Here is a 19,029-nt window from a genome sequence, read left to right as displayed (position 1 = left end):
TGGTGTGGGCGCCGGTATCGAGACCTGCGCATCTGGGAGCGTGTTGACTTCGCCGTCTTCACCCAGGTGTTGAGCCGGCGAGGGGGGGGGGGGGGGTAGGGGCGGAGGTGGTGATGCCTGTCCTCGGTGGGCTGCGGGAGTCAGTTCATGAGGGAGGTGGGCGGAGGTGGCGGAGGACGGTGTAGGGTGGGGCGTGGTGGTGATGGTTGCCGGGGAGCCTGTCTTGGTGTGTCACATAGGCATATTGGGGGTTTGCATGGAGCAGCAGGACCTTCTCGACGAGGGGGTCGGTTGTGGAGAAGGACGGTCCCCAGGACTGTCAGCCTGGACGGAAGCGAGATCCCGGAGGTGGACTTCCTGGGGAAGGCAAACATATGCTCATGAGGAGTCTCGTTAGTGGCTGTACATAGAAGCGACCAGAAGGAGTGGAGCGCATCGGGGAGGACCTCCTGCCAGCAGGAGACTGGGAGACGTTTCGACCACAGGGCCAGGAGGACGGCCTTCCAGACCGTCGCGTTCTCCCTCTCCACCTGCCCGTTTCCCCGGGGATTATAGCTGGTCGTCCTGCTGGAGGCAATGCCTTTGCTGAGCAGGAACTGACGCAACTCGTCGCTCATAAAGGAGGAGCCCCGATCACTGTGGATGTAGGCGGGGACCCCGAATAGGGTGAAAAGACTGTGCAGGGTCTTGATAACGGTGACAGAGGTCATGTCAGAGCAGGGGATGGTGAAGGGGAATCTGGAGTACTCGTCAACGATGTTGAGGAAGTACGTGTTACGATCAGTGGAGGGGAGGGGCCCTTTGAAGTCCATGCTGAGGCGCTCAAAAGGGGGGAGGCCTTTACCAGATGTGCTCTGCCTGGCCGATAAAAGTGTGGTTTGCACTCCGCGCAGACCCTGCAGTTCCTGGTCACGGACCTGACCTCCTCAATGGAGTAGGGCAGGTTGCGAGCCTTGATAAAGTGGAAAAAGCGGGTGACCCCCTAGGTGACAGAGGTCATTGTGGAGGGTACGGAGTCGGTCTACTTGTGCGCTGGCACATGTACTGCGGGATAGGGCATCTGGGGGCTCATTGAGCTTACCGCGTCGATACAAGATATCATAGCTGGAGATGGAGAGCTCAATCCTCCACCTCAGAATCTTGTCATTCTTAATCTTGCCCCGCTGTGTGTTATGGAACATGAAGGCAACCGACCGTTGGTCAGTGAGGAGAGTGAATCGCCTGCCGGTCAGGTAATGCCTCCAATGTCTCACAGCTTCTACTATGACTTGGGCCTCCTTTTTGACGGAGGAGTGTCCAATTTAGGAGGCATGGCGGGTACAGGAGAAGAAAGCCACGGGCAAGCTCGCCTGGTTGAGTGTAGCGGCCAGGGCAAAGTCCGACGCATCGCTCTCCACTTGGAAAGGGATGGACTCGTCCACAGCATGCATCGCGGCTTTGTCAATGACTGCTTTGATGCGATCGAAGGCCAGTCGGGCCTCAGTCGTTAGGGGAAACGTGGTGGACTTGATCAGTGGGCGGGCCTTGTCCACGTCGTTGGGGACCCACTACGCATAGTAAGAGAAGAATCCCAGGCATCTCTTCAGGGCCTTGGGGCAGTGGGGGAGGGGGAGTTCCAGGAGGGGGTGCATGCGGTCGGGGTTGGGCCCTAGGACTCCGTGTTCCATGACGTAGCCGAGGATGGCCAGGCGGGTTGTGCGAAAGACGCATTTATCTCTATTATAAGTTACGTTCAGGAGTTTTGCGGTGTGGAGAAAGCGCCGGAGGGTCTCATGGTCCTGCTGGTCATGACCGCAGATGGTGACGTTATCCAGGTACGGGAACGTGGCCCGCAGCCCGTACTTGGCAACCATTCGGTCCATTTCCCTTTGGAAGACCGAGACTCCATGGTGACGCCGAAGGGAACCCTGAGGAAGTGATAGAGGCGGCCATCTGCCTCAAAGGCAGTGTATTGGCAGTCCTCCGGGCAGATAGGGAGCTGGTGGTACACAGACCTCAAGTCGACTGCAGAAAAGACTCGATACTGTGCAATCTGAGTGACCATGTCAGATATACGGGGGAGGGGGTAAGCATCGGGCTGCCTGTACCGGTTGATGGTCTGGCTATAATCGATGACCATCCGGTGCTTCTCCCCAGTCTTGACGACCACCACTTGGGCTCTCCAGGAGTTGTTACTAGCCCCACTGATCCCCTCTCGCAGGAGTCGCTGGACCTCTGATCTGATGAAGGCCCTGTCCTGGGCACTGTAGCGCCTGCTTCTGGTAGAGACGGGCTTACAATCCGGGGTGAGGTTTGCGAAGAGGGAGGGTAGGGCGACCTTAAGGGTCGCATGTCTACAGACGGTGAGGGGGGTGGGGGGGGGCAGGGGTCCATTGAACTTTAGGGTAAGGCTCTGGAGATGGCACTGGAAGTCGAGGCCCAGTAATAAGGCAGCGCAGAGATGGGGGAGGACGTAGAGCCTGTTGGTGTACTCTACGCCTTGCACAGTAAGGGTACCGACACAGTAACCCCGGATTTCCACTGCATGGTATCCGGAAGCCAGGGAGATTTTCTGGGTCACGGGTAGGATGGGGAGAGAGCAGCGCCTTACCGTATCTGGGTGTATGAAGCTGTCTGTGCTCCGGGAGTCGAAAAGGCAAGCCATCTCGTGCCCGTTGATCCGGACCGTCATCGTGGACTTCACGAGGTGGTGCTGCCGGGATTGGTCGTGTGTGAGGAGACGAGTGTCGGAAGGCGGTTGAGCAGCTGGTCGGAGGTGGCGGCGGCCAGAGTATGGCCGGTTAGCAGGGCTCCCGGGAGGCCGTGGAGTGGTCCCAAGGTGGCGGCCTCCATGAATCGCCCGTGGCGGGTGTGGTGCAGGATGGCGTCCAAGATGGCGGCCCCCGTGGGTCGCATGTAGTGGGTGGGGTGTAAGATGGCATCCAAGGTGGTGGCCCTGTGGGTCGCACATGGCGGGTGAGGGGTGAGATGGCGCCCAAGATGGTGCCTCCCCGTGGGTCGCACATGTTGGCCGAAATTAGAGATGGCGGCACCCACAGGTCACACATGGCAGGTGGTGCGGCAGCTGGGGGTGGCCCCAACAGGTATCTGCAGCGCTGCTGGGCCGAGAAGATTTGGGGGGGTGGGGGGGGGGTTCGGGCCTGGCAGGCTTTTGCGAAGTGTCCCTTCTTCCCACAGCCGTTACAGGTCGCGTTCCATGCCGGGCAGCGTTGTCGGTGGTGATTACTCTGGCTGCAGAAGTAGCACTTCGGGCCTCCGGCGTTGGCGGGCCGCTGCACGACGCAGGCTTGCGTCGCACCCGGGTCGGTTGATGGCTGCGCCCACGAGGCCCACGAGGGTGCCGCCCGGTCAGAGGTGTAGGCCCCCATGTTCCGGGAGGCCACCTCCAGTGAGTTGGAGAGTTGGACTGTCTCTGGTAGGCCGAGTGTCCCCCCTTCTAATAATCGTTGGCGGATATAGTTCGAGTGCATGCCCGCGACATAGGCGTTCCTGATCAGCAGCTCCGCGTGCTGGGTAGCCAATATCGCCCGGCTGTCACAGTTCCAGCAGAGGATGCGCAAGGCACACAGGAATTCAGCGAGTGATTCCGCAGGGCGTTGGCATCTCGTGGCGAGGAAGTGCCTAGCATAAACCTGGATAACGGATTTTACGTAATGTCCCTTTAGCAGCGTTATTGCCTCCGCATACGAGGGGGCGTCCCTGATGAGGTTAAAGACTCTTGGGCTCACCCATGCATGGAGGACCTGCTTCTTCTGGAGGTCTGTGAAGTCTTCGTTGAAAGATGCGAGGTACGCCTCGAAGCAGCTTAGCCAGTGTTTGAAAGTCTCTGCAGCGTTAGCTGCTTGTGGGTCCAGTTGTAAGCGATCAGGCTTGAGTGAGGAGTTCATCTTGAGTGAAGAGTCCATCTTTAGAAGTTTAGTGTATTAAATTAATACACCATCAATAATAGACGACGAGTGATAAACATAACTAAGTCTTTAATACACTAAACAGCAAGCCTCCTGCCTCTGGACCCGAACTGGGTCCGGAGGCGGAGACTTGACACTTTTATACAGAAGCCTGAGGGGAGGAGCCACAGCCGGAGCCAGCCTGGACAAGCCCAGGCATGTACAATACAGCACAGTGAATATAAGACAATAACGTGTTTTCCACACTCCTCCACTTTCCTTGGGAGCTATTTCAACAATATGCGAGGGTTCAGTGCCTTATTTACTGAGGAAGCACATGTTCAACACTCCAGTGCATTGGTACCTGAGAATAGCAGACGCAAGGACCAGGCGGGTTAAGAGTTTATTGGGGCTTTCGGGGAAGGCCATAGGCTTCACAACCAAGTGGATTCAATCTGCAAAACACTGCTAGCCACTTCAACCCTGCCAACATTTCTTCACCTCAGATATCCTGAAATACCTTCCAGAGGCTGGCAGACCCACTGGTGGCAATGGTCAGGAGCACAGCTGTCGGCCTCTTAAGCCTGAAGCTCTGTTGACATTTCCTCACCAACGTGTGATTGTTATCTTTAGGTGCACAGCTGGAGGCCAGGCCCACACCTGGATTACACCAGGAACAGGCAGTTCACCAGGACCAGAGGAAGATCTGCCAGCTGTGACTGTAATAAAAATAAAGCAAGTCTTTTGCATCCTCAGGACATCACAAAGTGTTTTCCGGACCATCAGGCGCGTTGGAAGTATGTACAGGCTGATAATCCACCTCTTTGGATACATCTGAATGCATCTTCCACGTTCATCATTTCTTTAAGAGGAGCTTGAACCTGAAACTTTTGGCTCAGAAGCAAGGGCGCTACCACTTTTTCTGCCAGATCTCCTCAACCCACACCACTAAAACAGATTATCTGGTCATTGGCACATTTCTCCACATCAAACATAGTTCATTGGTCATAATGAGCTTTGCAGCATCCTGAAATCGTGAAAGATGCTGGCGGCATTTTCCCTTTTTGATGTAGAATGCGTCAGCGGGCAGGAAATATTGGAATTTAGTCGAAAATAGCTGAAGGGGCGGGTCCCACGATGCCATGTTGGCGGGGTGGGCTCTGAACCCACCCACCGTCAACTTAGTTTTTTAAAGATCGGGGCACCATTTTTAAAGGCCACCCTGGAGCACAAAAGTTAGACACAACACCTCCCCCCCCCCCCCCCCCCCCTGCACTGCATGTGCACTGCCCAGGGGGTAATGGCAGGGTAAGTGCCTAGGAAGTGCCAGGCGACAGTGTCGTGGGGCATTGCTGGGGGACAATACCAGGGAACTGAGCCCAGGCAATTCGAAGGGGAAATACCCAGGTACTGCCCGAATACGACTCTTTTCCCCCTGAGCAGTGCACTCACCTGAGATCCTCCGGCAAGTCTGCCCAACAGGTGCATGTCGTGGGAGACCAGTCGTAATTCACATTGGCGTGAATGGACAATCTAACGGGGGGGGGGGAGTTATCAGGGTGTAGATTATTAGATTCAAATTTATTATAATGGGGCTCCTAATGTTGAATGGTGGGAATCCCATTATCACACTGGTGGGGGGGTGGGGTGGAGGTGGGGAATCGGGAGAATTGCATCATGCTTTTACGTCGATGCGAAACGTGATTTGGACATCTCTCAGGATTTTCCTGTCGTTGATCATACCGGAACGGAAATTCCCCCGGCTATATTAATGTGAGGATATCTTTGCAGTTACGAAAAAAATGCAGAGTTACAGAAGCAGGCAGTTAATAAGTTAAACAAGAAGGTAATTCAGAACAGGTTGAATAGTATAAGAACACCCCTGGATAGAGGACAATTTAGGAAATCATAAAGCATTTTCCCTCGGTTTCCAAAGCTTCCTCTTGTCCTAATTTTTTTTAGATGGTCACTATTTTGGCTTTTACTAACTACTGGTCTTTTGATAAGTTCTCACCGCCATATTTCATCGTATTTTGATAAATAAATCTTTTGTTACATGGCTCAGAATTTCTTCAAGTTGAAAGAGAAAAATTAAATTTCGCTAATTGCCTTTGGTGCTCGGAGCAATAGGAATATTATACTGCAACAATTGTGCAGGTTCTCAAGGCCTCTTAACAGCACAGAAAGTTTTATTAAGTCACACGAGAGCGATTTTGTACAACCCTCGCTTCTCTCTCTCTCTTCTTCAAATTGATCCAAACATGATGGGATGAGTTTATATTTTTTAATATTTTCCACATCAGTAACCAGATTTCAATATCAGATGACACTCAATGTTCATCTTGCCCAAACTCCACATGGTGACGTTGAGCAGTGACCTTCCCACTTTTTTTTAACAGTTGCTATTAAAGCAATTTCAACAGGATTTACTTTGTTCCTTTTGGTTTGACTTTAACAAGGCCCTGAAAAAAAAAGTGCTATCCAGCACTAGCCAGGTTAGAACCATAGAATTCCGACAGTGCAGAAGGAGGCTGTTCAGCCCATCGGGTCTCACTGACCGTCTGAAAGAGCACCTCACCTAGGCTCACTCCCCTGGCCCATCCCCGCAACCTCACCTAACCTGCACATCTTTGGAGATGTGGGAGGAAACCGGAGCACCCGGAGAAAACCCGCACAGACCCGGGGAGAACGTGCAGACTCCACACAGTCACCCAAGGCCAGAAGAGAACCCGGGTTGCCGGTGCTGTGAAGCAGCAGTGCTGACCACTGTGACGCCATACCGTTCTGATTGGTACCTTGCTCATGATGAAAATGAGAGGTCAATTAAATAGAAATCAAGTGGTTTTAACTGATGCTTACTACCTTGAACAGTAGAACCTGGATATTGGTAGAACAGTAGAACTAATATTCACAACAAAACACTATTTCAGCCTTTTACTTTTATATTCCTCACCTGAGCTATACCAGAAAGAAACAATTGGTAAGTATTATGTGTTCTGTTATGCTCTTGACGAAGCATAAGCTGCTTCCTTGATGTACACTCTGACAAAGGAAGGTTCAGACTTGGAGATAGCTTTAACACATTTATTAAACTGTTAACAATTCTCCTACTTGGATTCGACTCTCCTGTTAATCCTGCTATAGCTACTCAGAATGACGAACCAGTCTGCTACAATCCACGTGGTGGGTATGATGTGTTTCAAATCAACCCTGTGTACTCACTAAGTGTCTCCACTGGAAAGAGAAAGATCATGTGTGCTGTGTTCTTTTATACGGGTTAGTGTAATGCCTCCCTGTGGTAGTCTCACCTCTGTGTGTGTCGTGAATGCTCATTGGTCGTGTCCTATCTTACTGGCCTATTGGTTGAATGTCTGTGTGTCATGTCTCTGGCGCTCCCTCTAGTGTCTATCTAGTCTACATGTATTTACATTAACCCTTTGTGTATTTACAGTGATGCATATCACCACATTATGCACTGAAAGTAGTTCAATGGCAGCCAGTAGATAGGGTGGAAGGCATCTGTTGCAACCCTCATGGAGATCATGGAGTATGGCCTATCAGGTTCCCTGCCACCTCAGCAGCGTATGAACGTTCCCATTAACAAGGAGAACCTGTGGGCAGAGGCCCTGAGTAGTGTAAATTCGACCGCGACATGTGCTAGGCTCGGGCTGATTCAATTTAAGGTCGTTCACCGGGCCCATATGACGGTGGCTCGGATGAGCAAATTCTTCGGGATAGAGGACAAATGCGCTAGGTGCGCGGGAGGACCAGCGAACCACGTGCACATGTTTTGGGCATGCCTTAAGCTGAGGGGGTACTGGGAGGGATTTGCAGGGGTCATGTCCCGGGTACTAAAAACAAGGGTGGTGATGAGTCCAGGGGTGGCAATTTTTGGGGTTTCGGAGGTCCCGGGGGTCCAGGGGGAGAAAGAGGCCGATGTTTTGGCCTTTGCTTCCCTGATAGCCCGGCGACAAATACTATTGGCGTGGAGGGACTCAAAGCCCCCGAAGACGGAGTTGTGGCTTGTGGACATGTCGAGTTTCCTGGGTATGGAGAAAATTAAGTTCGCCTTGAGGGGATCTGTGCAGGGGTTCGCCCGGAGGTGGCAACCATTTATTGACTTCTTTGCGGGAGAGTGAGCGTCAGCAGGGGGTGGGGGGGTAGAGTAGAGTAGGAGGGAAAATATGGCGGGTAGTACCGGTGGGAGAGGAGCGAGCTTGTGCAATATGTTATGACTGAAGTATTGAAAGTACATGGATGTTTGCACGTTTTTGCCTTTTTTTTGCTTTCTTTCTGATGATGTCTGCAACTGTTTATAAAGCCAAAAACTACCTCAATAAAATTGTTTATTAAAAAAAAACAAGGAGAACCTGTCTAGTATAAAAACACCGGCCAAAATGATGGTCGGTGCAGGAGAACCCTTTGGGGAGTGGAGTAGAGTAATTAGGGGATGGTTTAGCTCACCAGGCTAAATCGCTGGCTTTTAAAGCAGGCCAGCAGCACGGTTCAATTCCTGTACCAGCCGTGCCGCAATGTGGCGACTAGGGACTTTTCACAGTAACTTCATTGAAGCCTACTCGTGACAATAAGCGATTTTCGTTTCATTAAATCTTTGTTTATGCCTCCTGCCTATCGTTTACAGGTGGCCATCCTGCTCGGATCCAACAGCATCCATTGTCTAAACTGATTGAGTGGCATAAGGTGTGTGAAGCATGACAGTACACACAGCTGGTTTAAACTTAAAACATTTAGAAAGGCGGATTTGTGATTTCAGTAATCTTTCTCTGTTTGAGGGAACAAGGTATTAATCAACACTTGGCCCAGGCTTCAGCCCACTCCCCGGTGATCTGATGTTTGTTTATGTTTCTCAGCTGTGTTGTACCTCAGGGATTTTGATCATTTAAAATACAGCTGCAGGTTTATATCCATTAAAGCAGGTGAAATGCTCGAGAGAATCAAATCCAAACAGGAGTAGTAATTCACTTGGATTTCATTTAGCGTTCACACATTTTCATGCTGACAAAATTTTAAAAAGTAGAAGCATAAAATCTGTTAATGAGGACTCCTTTAACTGTCTGCCCCTTTCTTACATAAGTACATGTGGATATTTGCTGATGATTGCATAATGTTCAGGACCATTTGTGATTCCTCCGATGCTGAAGCAGTCCATGTCCATATGCAGATAGACCTGGACAACACTCAGGCTTGGCCTAGTAAGTGGAAAGTAACATTCACGCCACATTTCAATTCCATCAATAGAGAATCTAATTATCTCCCCATGACATTTAATGGCATTACCATGACTGAACCCCCCCACTATCAACATCCTATGGTTAACATAGACTAGAAATTGAACTGGACCAGTCATTTCAATACATTGGATATAAGAGCAGGTCAGAGGTTAGGAATCCTGTGGTGAGTAACTTACCTCTTGGATCCCTGAAGCTTGACCACCGTCTACGAGCTCTAGTCAGGATTGTGTGAGAATACTTTCCATTTGCCTGGATGAGTGCAGCTCCAAAAACATTCAAGAGGCTCAACACCATCCAGGCCAAAGCACCTGCTTGATTGGCACCCGATCCACCCCTTTCAATATTCACTCCATCTGCCATTGATGCACAATTGCAGCAGTGTGTACAATGTAAAAGGTGGACTCTGTACCCAATGGAAGGACTCAGCATCAATCAGGGCTCCCCCTTGTGGAAGACATGCCTATTCCTTTACATTGATTTCACCCTCTGCCCCTCACTCGAGCCTCCAGTGGCAGGCCCCGGCAATCCTGCTCCTTGTTCCGGGGCTCCAGTAATAATTGTCGTCCTGGGCTCCACTGAGTGTGGGCAGTGGGCCCTCCGGTCATGGTGGCACTATCAGTACTGAAGAACTGCCAACTTCTGATTGCTCGGCCACTCTTGGAGACAAGAAGTTCTCCCGATAGGACATGGGAATGCTGACGATAGTCAGCAGGTTGGCTGATTGGAATTGAATCCCGATGGGCTCCTGAAAATGACCATGGCGGGATTACCCCTCTGACTGACCACTCCAACCCATTAAATTCCATCCAATTTGTCGAGAGCTATGAACCTTTTATTTATATGTGGAGGAGGGGAGGCAGTCTTCTGGAAGCAGCTCCACTGTTTACATCAGAGATCAGGGCTCTAATTTCTATAGAGAAGGTGTGAATCAGAAGGCAGGTTCATTTCTGCTTCACAAATTCACCCCCAACCCGAACCAGGATATGATCAGCGCTTTCATTGAGCAGAAGCCTAATTGAGGAGGGAATGGGAGAGGTGGCTAGTTTGCGGCCAGTAGAGTGGAAATGGAGGCTGGATTCCACAGAAGTGGACCTGATTCTGGTCTGACTCGGTAACAATTAATGTTGCTGACTTCTCCACACGATTTTATAAAAGGAAAGACCTTGAAATTGGCTAGGGAAAATTAAGAGCTGAAACCCAAGATAGGGAGGGAGATGTGAGTGTTATTATAATTTCACTGCTGTTCTTTGTTGAATGTCTTTTCAGTGCTACCACCCCGTTCCCTACAGGCTGGAACTGTTCAACCTTACACAACTCCAAACAACTGCCCACCTCCACAAAAATCTCATGACGTTCGGAGGCATGGCTCTTAATGTGCTCCTTAATTACATAAATGCAATCAATAATGAGGATGCCTTCACCTTTGCGCTCTCACACAGGCCCACGCAGGGCATAAGCCCCATTTTTGTTATTGCTGTCCACCTCTGTGCTGACTTGATGCGATGCAAGAAAATCCAGGCCTAAACGTTAGATTGTGTCACAAGATAAAGTCTGATCTGATTGATTTGGGAAACCTGAATTGTGGACCAAGACTAGCAAATTAGGAACTATGGATTATTTGTGTCTTTTAGCAAGCACACCATGTTACCTGGAAGGACAGTGCTTTCTTTTATAAAGTTGCCAAGACTATCCAACTGCCCTGGATGACAATGTCCGATGTGTTCCCAACTATAATCCATTAAAGTAGATCAGAATGTTCTTTTTTTAATTTAGAGTACCCAATTATTTATTTTTTTCCAATTAAGGGGAAATTCAGCGTGGCCAATCCACCTAACCTGCACATCTTTGGGTTGTGGGGGTTGATGTGTTGGGTATGCTGGGTCTGCGAGGACTACGTTCACCATAGCAGTGAGAGAGACAGGCTTCCAACACTTGGAGAAATGCAACTCTATTTTATTGAACTACTAACTATTAAACACACTTTAACTGTGGGTTGACACTATGCTGAGCTGACTGGAGACCTGAGGCTAACCTGACCAGACTATCTTACTACCACATGGTGGATGTTTGAGTTGTTGCTCACGGGCTCTGGCTGTCTCAGAGGCTGCATCCCAAGAGAGCGGGAAAACTAGTGCCCTCTGGCTTTATAGTGGCCGTGTCCTGTCTGGTGATTGGCTGCTGTGTTCTGTGTGTTCATTGGTCATCCTGTGTGTCAATCAATGTCTGTCTGTGCACCATCATATACTTGTGTGTATATTATGACAGGGGTTAAACTCCACACGGACAGTGACCCAGGGCTGGGATCGAACCTGGGTCCGCAGTGCCATTGGCAGCAGTGCTAACCACTGCGCCACCATGCCACTGATTAGAATTTTCCAAATGCATAATTTCTGTCGGTCTCTATCTGCTCAATCACTCTCTCATCAACATAGAATTAGAGATAAGTTACAGCACCATTCAGCCCATCTTGAACATGCCAGGACGAGGATACCCAAGTGCCTTTTCTAATCCCACCTTCCTGCAACTGGTCCATAGCCCTATAGCTTAGAGCACTTAAGATGCAGATCCTGGTACCTTTTAAAAGTGTTTAGGGTCTCTGCCTGCAACACCAACTCAGGCAGCGAATTCCAGACTCCCGCTACCCTCTGTGTAATAAAGGTCTTCCTCATGTCCCCTCTACACCTTCTGCCTCTTATCTTGAATCTATGTCCCCTGGTTCTAGAATTCTCCACCAAGGGAAACAATTTTATACTGTCCACCCTATCTCTTCCACACATAATTTTGAACTGCTCAATTAAGTCACCCCTCAACCTTCTTTGTTCCAAGGAAAGTAACCCCAACCTATCCAATCTCTCCTCATAGCCACACTTTTCTAGCCCTTGCAACATTTGCGTGCCACACATCTTTGCTACATTGGACCACAGTAACGCTCTTCCACGCTTGCCGTTTGCTCAGTTTCACCTATGACTTTAAGTTTAATGGGTGCTGATTTGAAAATGTGTGGCAAACAGCTCCAATCAGGATTCACTGTCAGTTCTGGCTGTACCCCATCAGGCACTATCTGGTCTTGCATTCCTCCCCAAATCTGATCATTATTCCCACACCTATCTTGGAATACAATAATCTCTGCCTTCTTTCCCCCATTACAAATAATCTTCTCAAATGTCTCTTCCATTTTCTATTCATCCTCACCTCCAACAAAATGCACGGAATTCATCTGCTGTTGCCTCCCAAACTCCACGTTTCAACCTCTGAAATCAGATTTCACCAGTGCCTTGGCATTGAAATTGCCCTAATCAAAGTGTCAAATAATATCCTAAATGACTGTGTCCCAGATGCATGATTCTTCCCCATACGTCTCACCAGTCTGCAATCTTTTGCATAGCTGATCAAACCGATACGTTTCTTCATTGTTCAACTGCGTAATGCTGCCTTTGTGGAGCCCCATTCTTATCTATCCAGCAGTCAGAGTATCTCCTGAAATGGCTCCTATTTCCATTTGCACAACTAATACCTCGAGCGCACTTATTCTTGATACTCTTCTATTTCGCATTTGCATGATGTCCCACTGTGACATCACCCAAAGGCAAATAACGTCAGGCCCAGGACAGGAAAAAGTATACTTAATGTACGGAGATTCCAGCCCAATGAATCTTCATTCCACTGACACCTAACATTGGGCGGGATTCTCCCGTACCCAGCAGGGCGGGGGTCCCGGCGGGATGGAGTGGCGTGAACCACTCCAGCGTCGGGCCGCCCCAAAGGTGGCCCGCCCTGGAGTGGTTGGCGCCTGGCCGGCCGGCGGGATAGGGGCCTGGCGCCTCCGTCGGCCGGTGCGGGTCAGCACAGGCGCGGGAGCACCAGCGCGTGCTGGCGTCATCCCCGCACATGCGCACAGGGATTCACTTCCGCATAGGCCATCACGGAGGACCACAACGGCCGATACGGAAGGAATAGAGTGCCCCCACGGCACAGGCCCGCCCTCGGTTCGGTGGGCCCCGACCGTGGGCCAGGTCACCGTGGGGGCACCTCCCGGGGCAAGATCCCCCCGCGACCCCCCAGGAACCCAGGAGCCCGCCCGCGCCGCAAGGTCCCGCCGGTAAGGGACCGACTCTGATTTATGCCGGCGGAACTGGCTACAGGCGTGCGTGACTTTGGCCCATTGCGGCCCAGAGAATTCGAGCGGCCCCAGCGCCCATTGAGTCGCGCCGGACCCCGCCATCCTCCGAGGCGGGCGGCGCGACTCACGCCGGGCCGGTTTTTGGGGGGCGGGAGAATTGGGAGAACAGCGGGGGCGGGATTCACGCCGACCCCCAGCGATTCTCCCACCCGTCGGGGGGTCGGAGAATCCCGTCCATTATGTAAAAAAGTTTTCTAGAAGAGACAAAAAAAATCCTACAGTGAGGGACCAACTCCCAAATCGAATCGTTGAGTGCCAGCCTGCCCACAGTACTGCCAATCCCCCCTCCCCCACAAGCCCATCAAAACCACTCAGCAAATCCCGAGGGAAACATGATCTAATATGCATACAATATCAGAATAAATATGATAAATTCTCCCTCAGCCGCCCAAGTCACAGAATCTGGAGCATTTTTAAAATTTAATTTCTCAACTGTAGATTTGTGCGCTGCCAATTTCTGCCACATATGCAGTGCAGGTTGATCATTTGCCAAGTCTCATCTGTAAAAAACAGTCAGGATCGGGTACTGTATAATATAATGTAAGATAGATATTCTCAAATAGCACTGGTCACCAGAAAGAAATACCGTCATTGAATAGAAATGGCAATGTCCAGAAAGATTGTTCATGGTCTATGGAACATATGAGGTAGAACAAGGTCTACTTTTCTTGAGCTACACATCATTGCAGCCTTCTATTCCTCTTAGTTCATTGGTGTGTAATTCTGGGCAAGTCACATTGGAACACATGGCCTTACTATGAATATTCACCAACCAATAATTTTGCAACTGGGTGCAGAGTAAATTTTCCATTCTTTTGGAAATTACCGCTCGACAACAGAATAATGTTGTACGGATTAATTTTGCTTGGGTTCATCGCTGAACATTTATTTCTCAAATTCCAGCAGGGCTATAGAGGCTGTGGGGCACTAGTTTACTCCTAGGGTTATCCCGAACCTTGAAATCTCAGTCACAACAATGCTTTTGTGGGACAAGTATTAAGTTTTTTTCCACAGGGAAGATGGAACTAAGAGTGAGAGATACCTTGAGGAGCTTTTGCCCGCCCTCTTACAAGATGAGGACATTGCACGAATAAGACTGTTCTCAAATCCTTGGCATTTTACTTGATTCGAAGCTGAGCTTCCAGCCTCATATCCTCTCTATCATAATGACTGCCTGCTTCCACATCTGCCATTGCCTCAGTCCGTCTGCTGATGAACCCTTATCAATGCTTTGGTTACCATAAGTCACAAAGGCTGGATTTTATTAGGCCTCAGAGGTTGTGCTTGGAGGCGAAGGGCCGGGGGAATGAAAAATCAGCTGGGAAGGTAGGTGCGTGCCCACCGTCTTCTGTCACTGCTGGCACTATACCAGTGGCAGGGAAGGTGACAGGCAGCCCTCCTGTCCTGAGACCAATTAAGGCTCTTACTTGGGTAGTTAAGGGCCACTTAAGAGCTTCTTCCTGGAACTGCTGGCTTTCTATTGGCAAAGGATGGGCACTTTGTCATATGAAGAGATTGCCGGATGTACCCTGGTGGCCTCCTTTGGAGCTCAACGGGAGGGTCCTCTTGATCAGGTACCTTGTGGCCCATGTGGTGTCCCTTTGGCACCAAGGGCCATCGCCTTGAAAACATCTGCTCACCAACCCTCTTCCCCAAATTCACCATTGCTTGTCTGAGTGGTCGTCACTTATCTGGACCCCGCGGCCTCCTCCATCATTTGTGTTTCAGCCCCAAGTTGGAGTCCCAGCAGTGACCAATTCTCCCAGTGTTCCTGCTGGGATTGAAGAGTAACCAGCAACTCGTCGGCAACTCTTAAAGACAGGATATTGTCCCTTAAAAGGACCACAGCCCTGATGCCAGGCAGCCCTGCTTGTAAAATCGTGTTGTGGTGCTATAACTGGCTGGGGCAAGGTTGCCCTTTACTTTCCGGCTGGTAGACAGAGCCATCACTGCCCCATAAAATCCAGTCCACTATTAAATATACTCCTGGCTGGTTTCCTATCTTCCACTATTCTTGTGTTTAAGCTAATTAAATTCAATGGTTTTCAGTCCATCAATCCTTCCAGATAAAAATTGTCATCCTCATTTTAAAATCCCTGCATGACCAAACTCCTCCCTATCTTTATAACCTCTTCCAGCTCTTATACCTTCAACCCTAATATCTCTTTATCTGGTATGGTGCCAAATTCTGGTGGAGAATATTCCTATGAAGCACATTTGAGGTGACTTATTATCTTAAAACTGCAATATATATCTCCATATTGTTGTTGTTATAAATCATAGAATCACTACAGTACAGAAGGCCATTCAGCGCATCTACCGACCCTTCAAAAGTCCACCCACCTAGGTCCAATTCTCCTCCACGTAACCCCAGCTTAAGGGCCAATTTAGCATAGCCAATTCACCTAACCTGCACATCTTTGGACTGTGGGAGGAAACTGGAGCACAAGAACGAAACCCATGCAGACATGGGGAGAATGTGCAAATTTCACAGACATTCGCCCAAGGTTGGCATCAAACCCGGTCCCTGGTGCTGTGAAGCAGCAGTCCTAAACACTCTGCCACCGTGGCGCCCAATCTAAGATGTTGTTGCCACTTATTCTAACATTGATTTGAAATGTTGCGTTTTAACTTTTGCATAATGATTTTTTGGATCAATCAATCTAACAGGAAAATTTATCAGTAAACAGTTCCAGCATTATTCATACTTTCTGATTTTCTGAGCTGAGTCAACTCATAGGTTAATGTAAGAAAAGAACCATTCTGTGTACTTCTGTCAGTGAGGTGGTATGCACTTTGAGGGCAAACTTGGAACTTCTGAAAATCAGGCCTGCACCTCGAGAGATATGTCCATAAATTAGATACGGCCAATTTTTGTTTGGGCCAAGATGTTTTTGGTTTTGTCGGTAAAGAAAGTTCTTTGATCCAGGTGTCCCAGCTGTGAGCTATGCCAATCTGAAAAATGCACTTTAAAATGGGTAATTCAGCCATTAATCGTTTTGCATGTATCTCCCAGTCAAAGGCATTGTTAATGAGTCACCTGTCTTTCTGGGCACTTATATCCATTTCTTTCTCTCTCTTATTATCTTTCTCAAGGGCTTCTTGTGGTGAGATTTTCCAATTACTGTAATGGCACATGGTGTTCAAATAGTTGCCTTGTTACTGAAAAAATGGATTAAAGCATCAGAGCGTTCTAATTATAGGCTACGGTGAAAGGCCATTCATCAATGTTTTAGTTGTGTCAAATTGCGCAGAGTTGATTATGTCTTTTTTTTTATTCTAGGCTTTTAACTTTAATGCCTTTTCATTGAGTGCAGTGCCATCTGGAGCACGCATGAATGACAAAGAAAGGCTTGCATTTACAGAGCACATTATCACGTCTCTCAACAACATCACAAGGCACCGCATGCGGTGGATCACTTTGAACCATAATCACTGGCCGGAATTTTAATGTGGGAAAGCACGTGGACTTGGAGGGAGGGTTGGGGTGGGGCTCAGGTTATGCAGGTGGGGGCAGGGTATGTTAAGACTAGTGGAACTTTAGGGAAGCTGTCCACACCACCAACTTGCACATCTAACTTCAGTGTGTTAGTCTGAAATTAGACCAATATTGGCTTTTCACTTTAACAAGTTTCCTGAAACTTGCCAGTAAAGCCAAGGTGCATACACACTAGCAGCTGAAAAGACTGAATCAATCGCAGATAAAGATGCCATTAAAAGATCAGTACCCACAGCTGTTTTTGTACCTGCTCGTGGGAAAGGTTTTTTTTCCCACTGTACCTTTGCTGTGAAGTTCCTTTGTGCAAGTTAGATGTTACTTCCCACACTTTGGAGGTTCTGTCAATCATTTGGAGTTTTGTCAATCACTTGGACGTATTGTTAATCACTTCAAGGTGGATGCATTTTGTTGACTTCAAACAGGATTTCTATAACACCCACTAGCTTTACAATTCTCTGAGATTTCTCCAAAGTTTACATTTTAACGTCCTGCAGAACCCCGGGCGAAATTTCGGAATTGGGACAGGACAGGACGGGGCCGGTCGATCCCGCGAGAGGCTTCTTTCGAGATTCCCGATGGTTGTTGCACCCCGCAAGACCTAATGAGATCTCGCGAGACGTCGTGATTTGGATCCCACCCACAATGGGTGGCACCCAGACTTGCAGAGTTAAGTGAGGTTAAAAGTTCACTTAACCCTGCCAACGCCATGTCTAACTGGCACCGGAACCTACCGACCTCGCTGAGGAGACCACAGCCGGGGGCCTATTAGCAATGGCCCCCACAAACGGGAACCAGGTGGAATGGCACTTGGGAGGGTCTCCCAGGCGATCGTATGTCCCCATACTTTTGGTATTTGGGCAGGGTGGTACCATGGCACTGCTGATGCCACCCAGACGCCTTGGTACTGCCAGCTGACACTCTTGCAGTGCCACCCAGGTGCCGGCCTGACATTGCCAGGCTGCCCAGGTGGCACTCACTGGCAGGCTGGCAGTACCAAGGTGCCCAGGTGGCATTTTTCCCATGCAGGTTCAGGCCCCAGGGTGCTGTGCCCCTATGAGGTGGGGTGTTGGATGCTCGAGGATCCCCGAACAGGTGAGTTGGGACGTTGGGGGCTTCGCAGGTTGTATCGAGGTGGGTGGGGGCGAGAGATCGGAGAGCAGAGCTCCTCAGTGCAGAAATGTGACAGCAGCCTCGGTGGGTTATTCCCCGCTGAGGCCCGGAAAAGAAACAGACTGCCGTTAGAAAGTGAGGTCGTTCTCGACACTATAAGACTCCTCCAATCCCGCCCAGGACAAACTCTTTTTTCGTTAGATTGCGCCCCTCAATTTTAATTGATCCACCATTACCATCAGCTGTCTAGGCCCTAAACCTTTGTACTTTTTTCCCGAAACCTCTTCATCTCTCCACCTTGACCGTCTCTTTAAAAAAAACTCCTTAATCCTATTGGCTGAGGGCTTGAGTGCGAGTCTGAATGTGGTGATTCAGCGTTGTTTGAGTCTTTCTTCAGGTGGAAGTTAGGATGGATGGAGGAATGAAGTGCCCTCCTCCAAGTGGTCCTAAATAGGGACTTCTAGACTGTCCTCCTTCTTGAGACTTGGGCTCTCCTGGGAAGGCAGTGCCCTGTTTCTTTTGAGGCTTTGCTATTCTGCCCCTGGTATCCTTTTTACGAAGGGCATTATTGCCCTTGTTTGCCGTTTATTGGCTAATCCTGTTGTTCCTCTCTCTGGAATTTCCTTTCATCATCTGGGTAGGTGAGGCGTTGATACAGGCTCTGATTTATTTTATTTAGTTTGAGAAGGCTTCCTTTGGGAGGGTGGGGGGTGGTGGCAGAGTCCTATCCCTTCCCGAAACATCCCGTTGATGGGTGTCTTGACGATTCTTCTCCTCTTTGTCAGTGGGGTTTCTCCGGTACAGGATGGTTCAAATCTTCCAGTGTCAGCAGGCATGAGCGGTACCTTTGATTTGGCTGGAGAGGAGTGAGGTCAGTTGTGTAGTGAGTCTTGGCATTCTGTCAATATCCTTGATTTCCTGGCTCCTGTATTCAACAGTGTACACCACCAAGCACCAAGTCATGTATTGTACTCAGGATGGTGCCCCTTCATTTGAGGTACCCTTTCATTACCTGGAGGCCTTGGGAGGCTAACTTAAGTTTCAAATGTGTAGTATTTGTTCTTATGGAGGGAGGCGTGCACCATGGAACCATGTACTCTT

The sequence above is a fragment of the Scyliorhinus canicula genome, chromosome 10, assembly GCF_902713615.1.
Source record: "Scyliorhinus canicula chromosome 10, sScyCan1.1, whole genome shotgun sequence".
Classification (NCBI taxonomy): domain Eukaryota; kingdom Metazoa; phylum Chordata; class Chondrichthyes; order Carcharhiniformes; family Scyliorhinidae; genus Scyliorhinus; species Scyliorhinus canicula.
The sequence above is the reverse complement of the archived record's forward strand: the minus strand, read 5'-3'. Positions refer to the sequence as shown.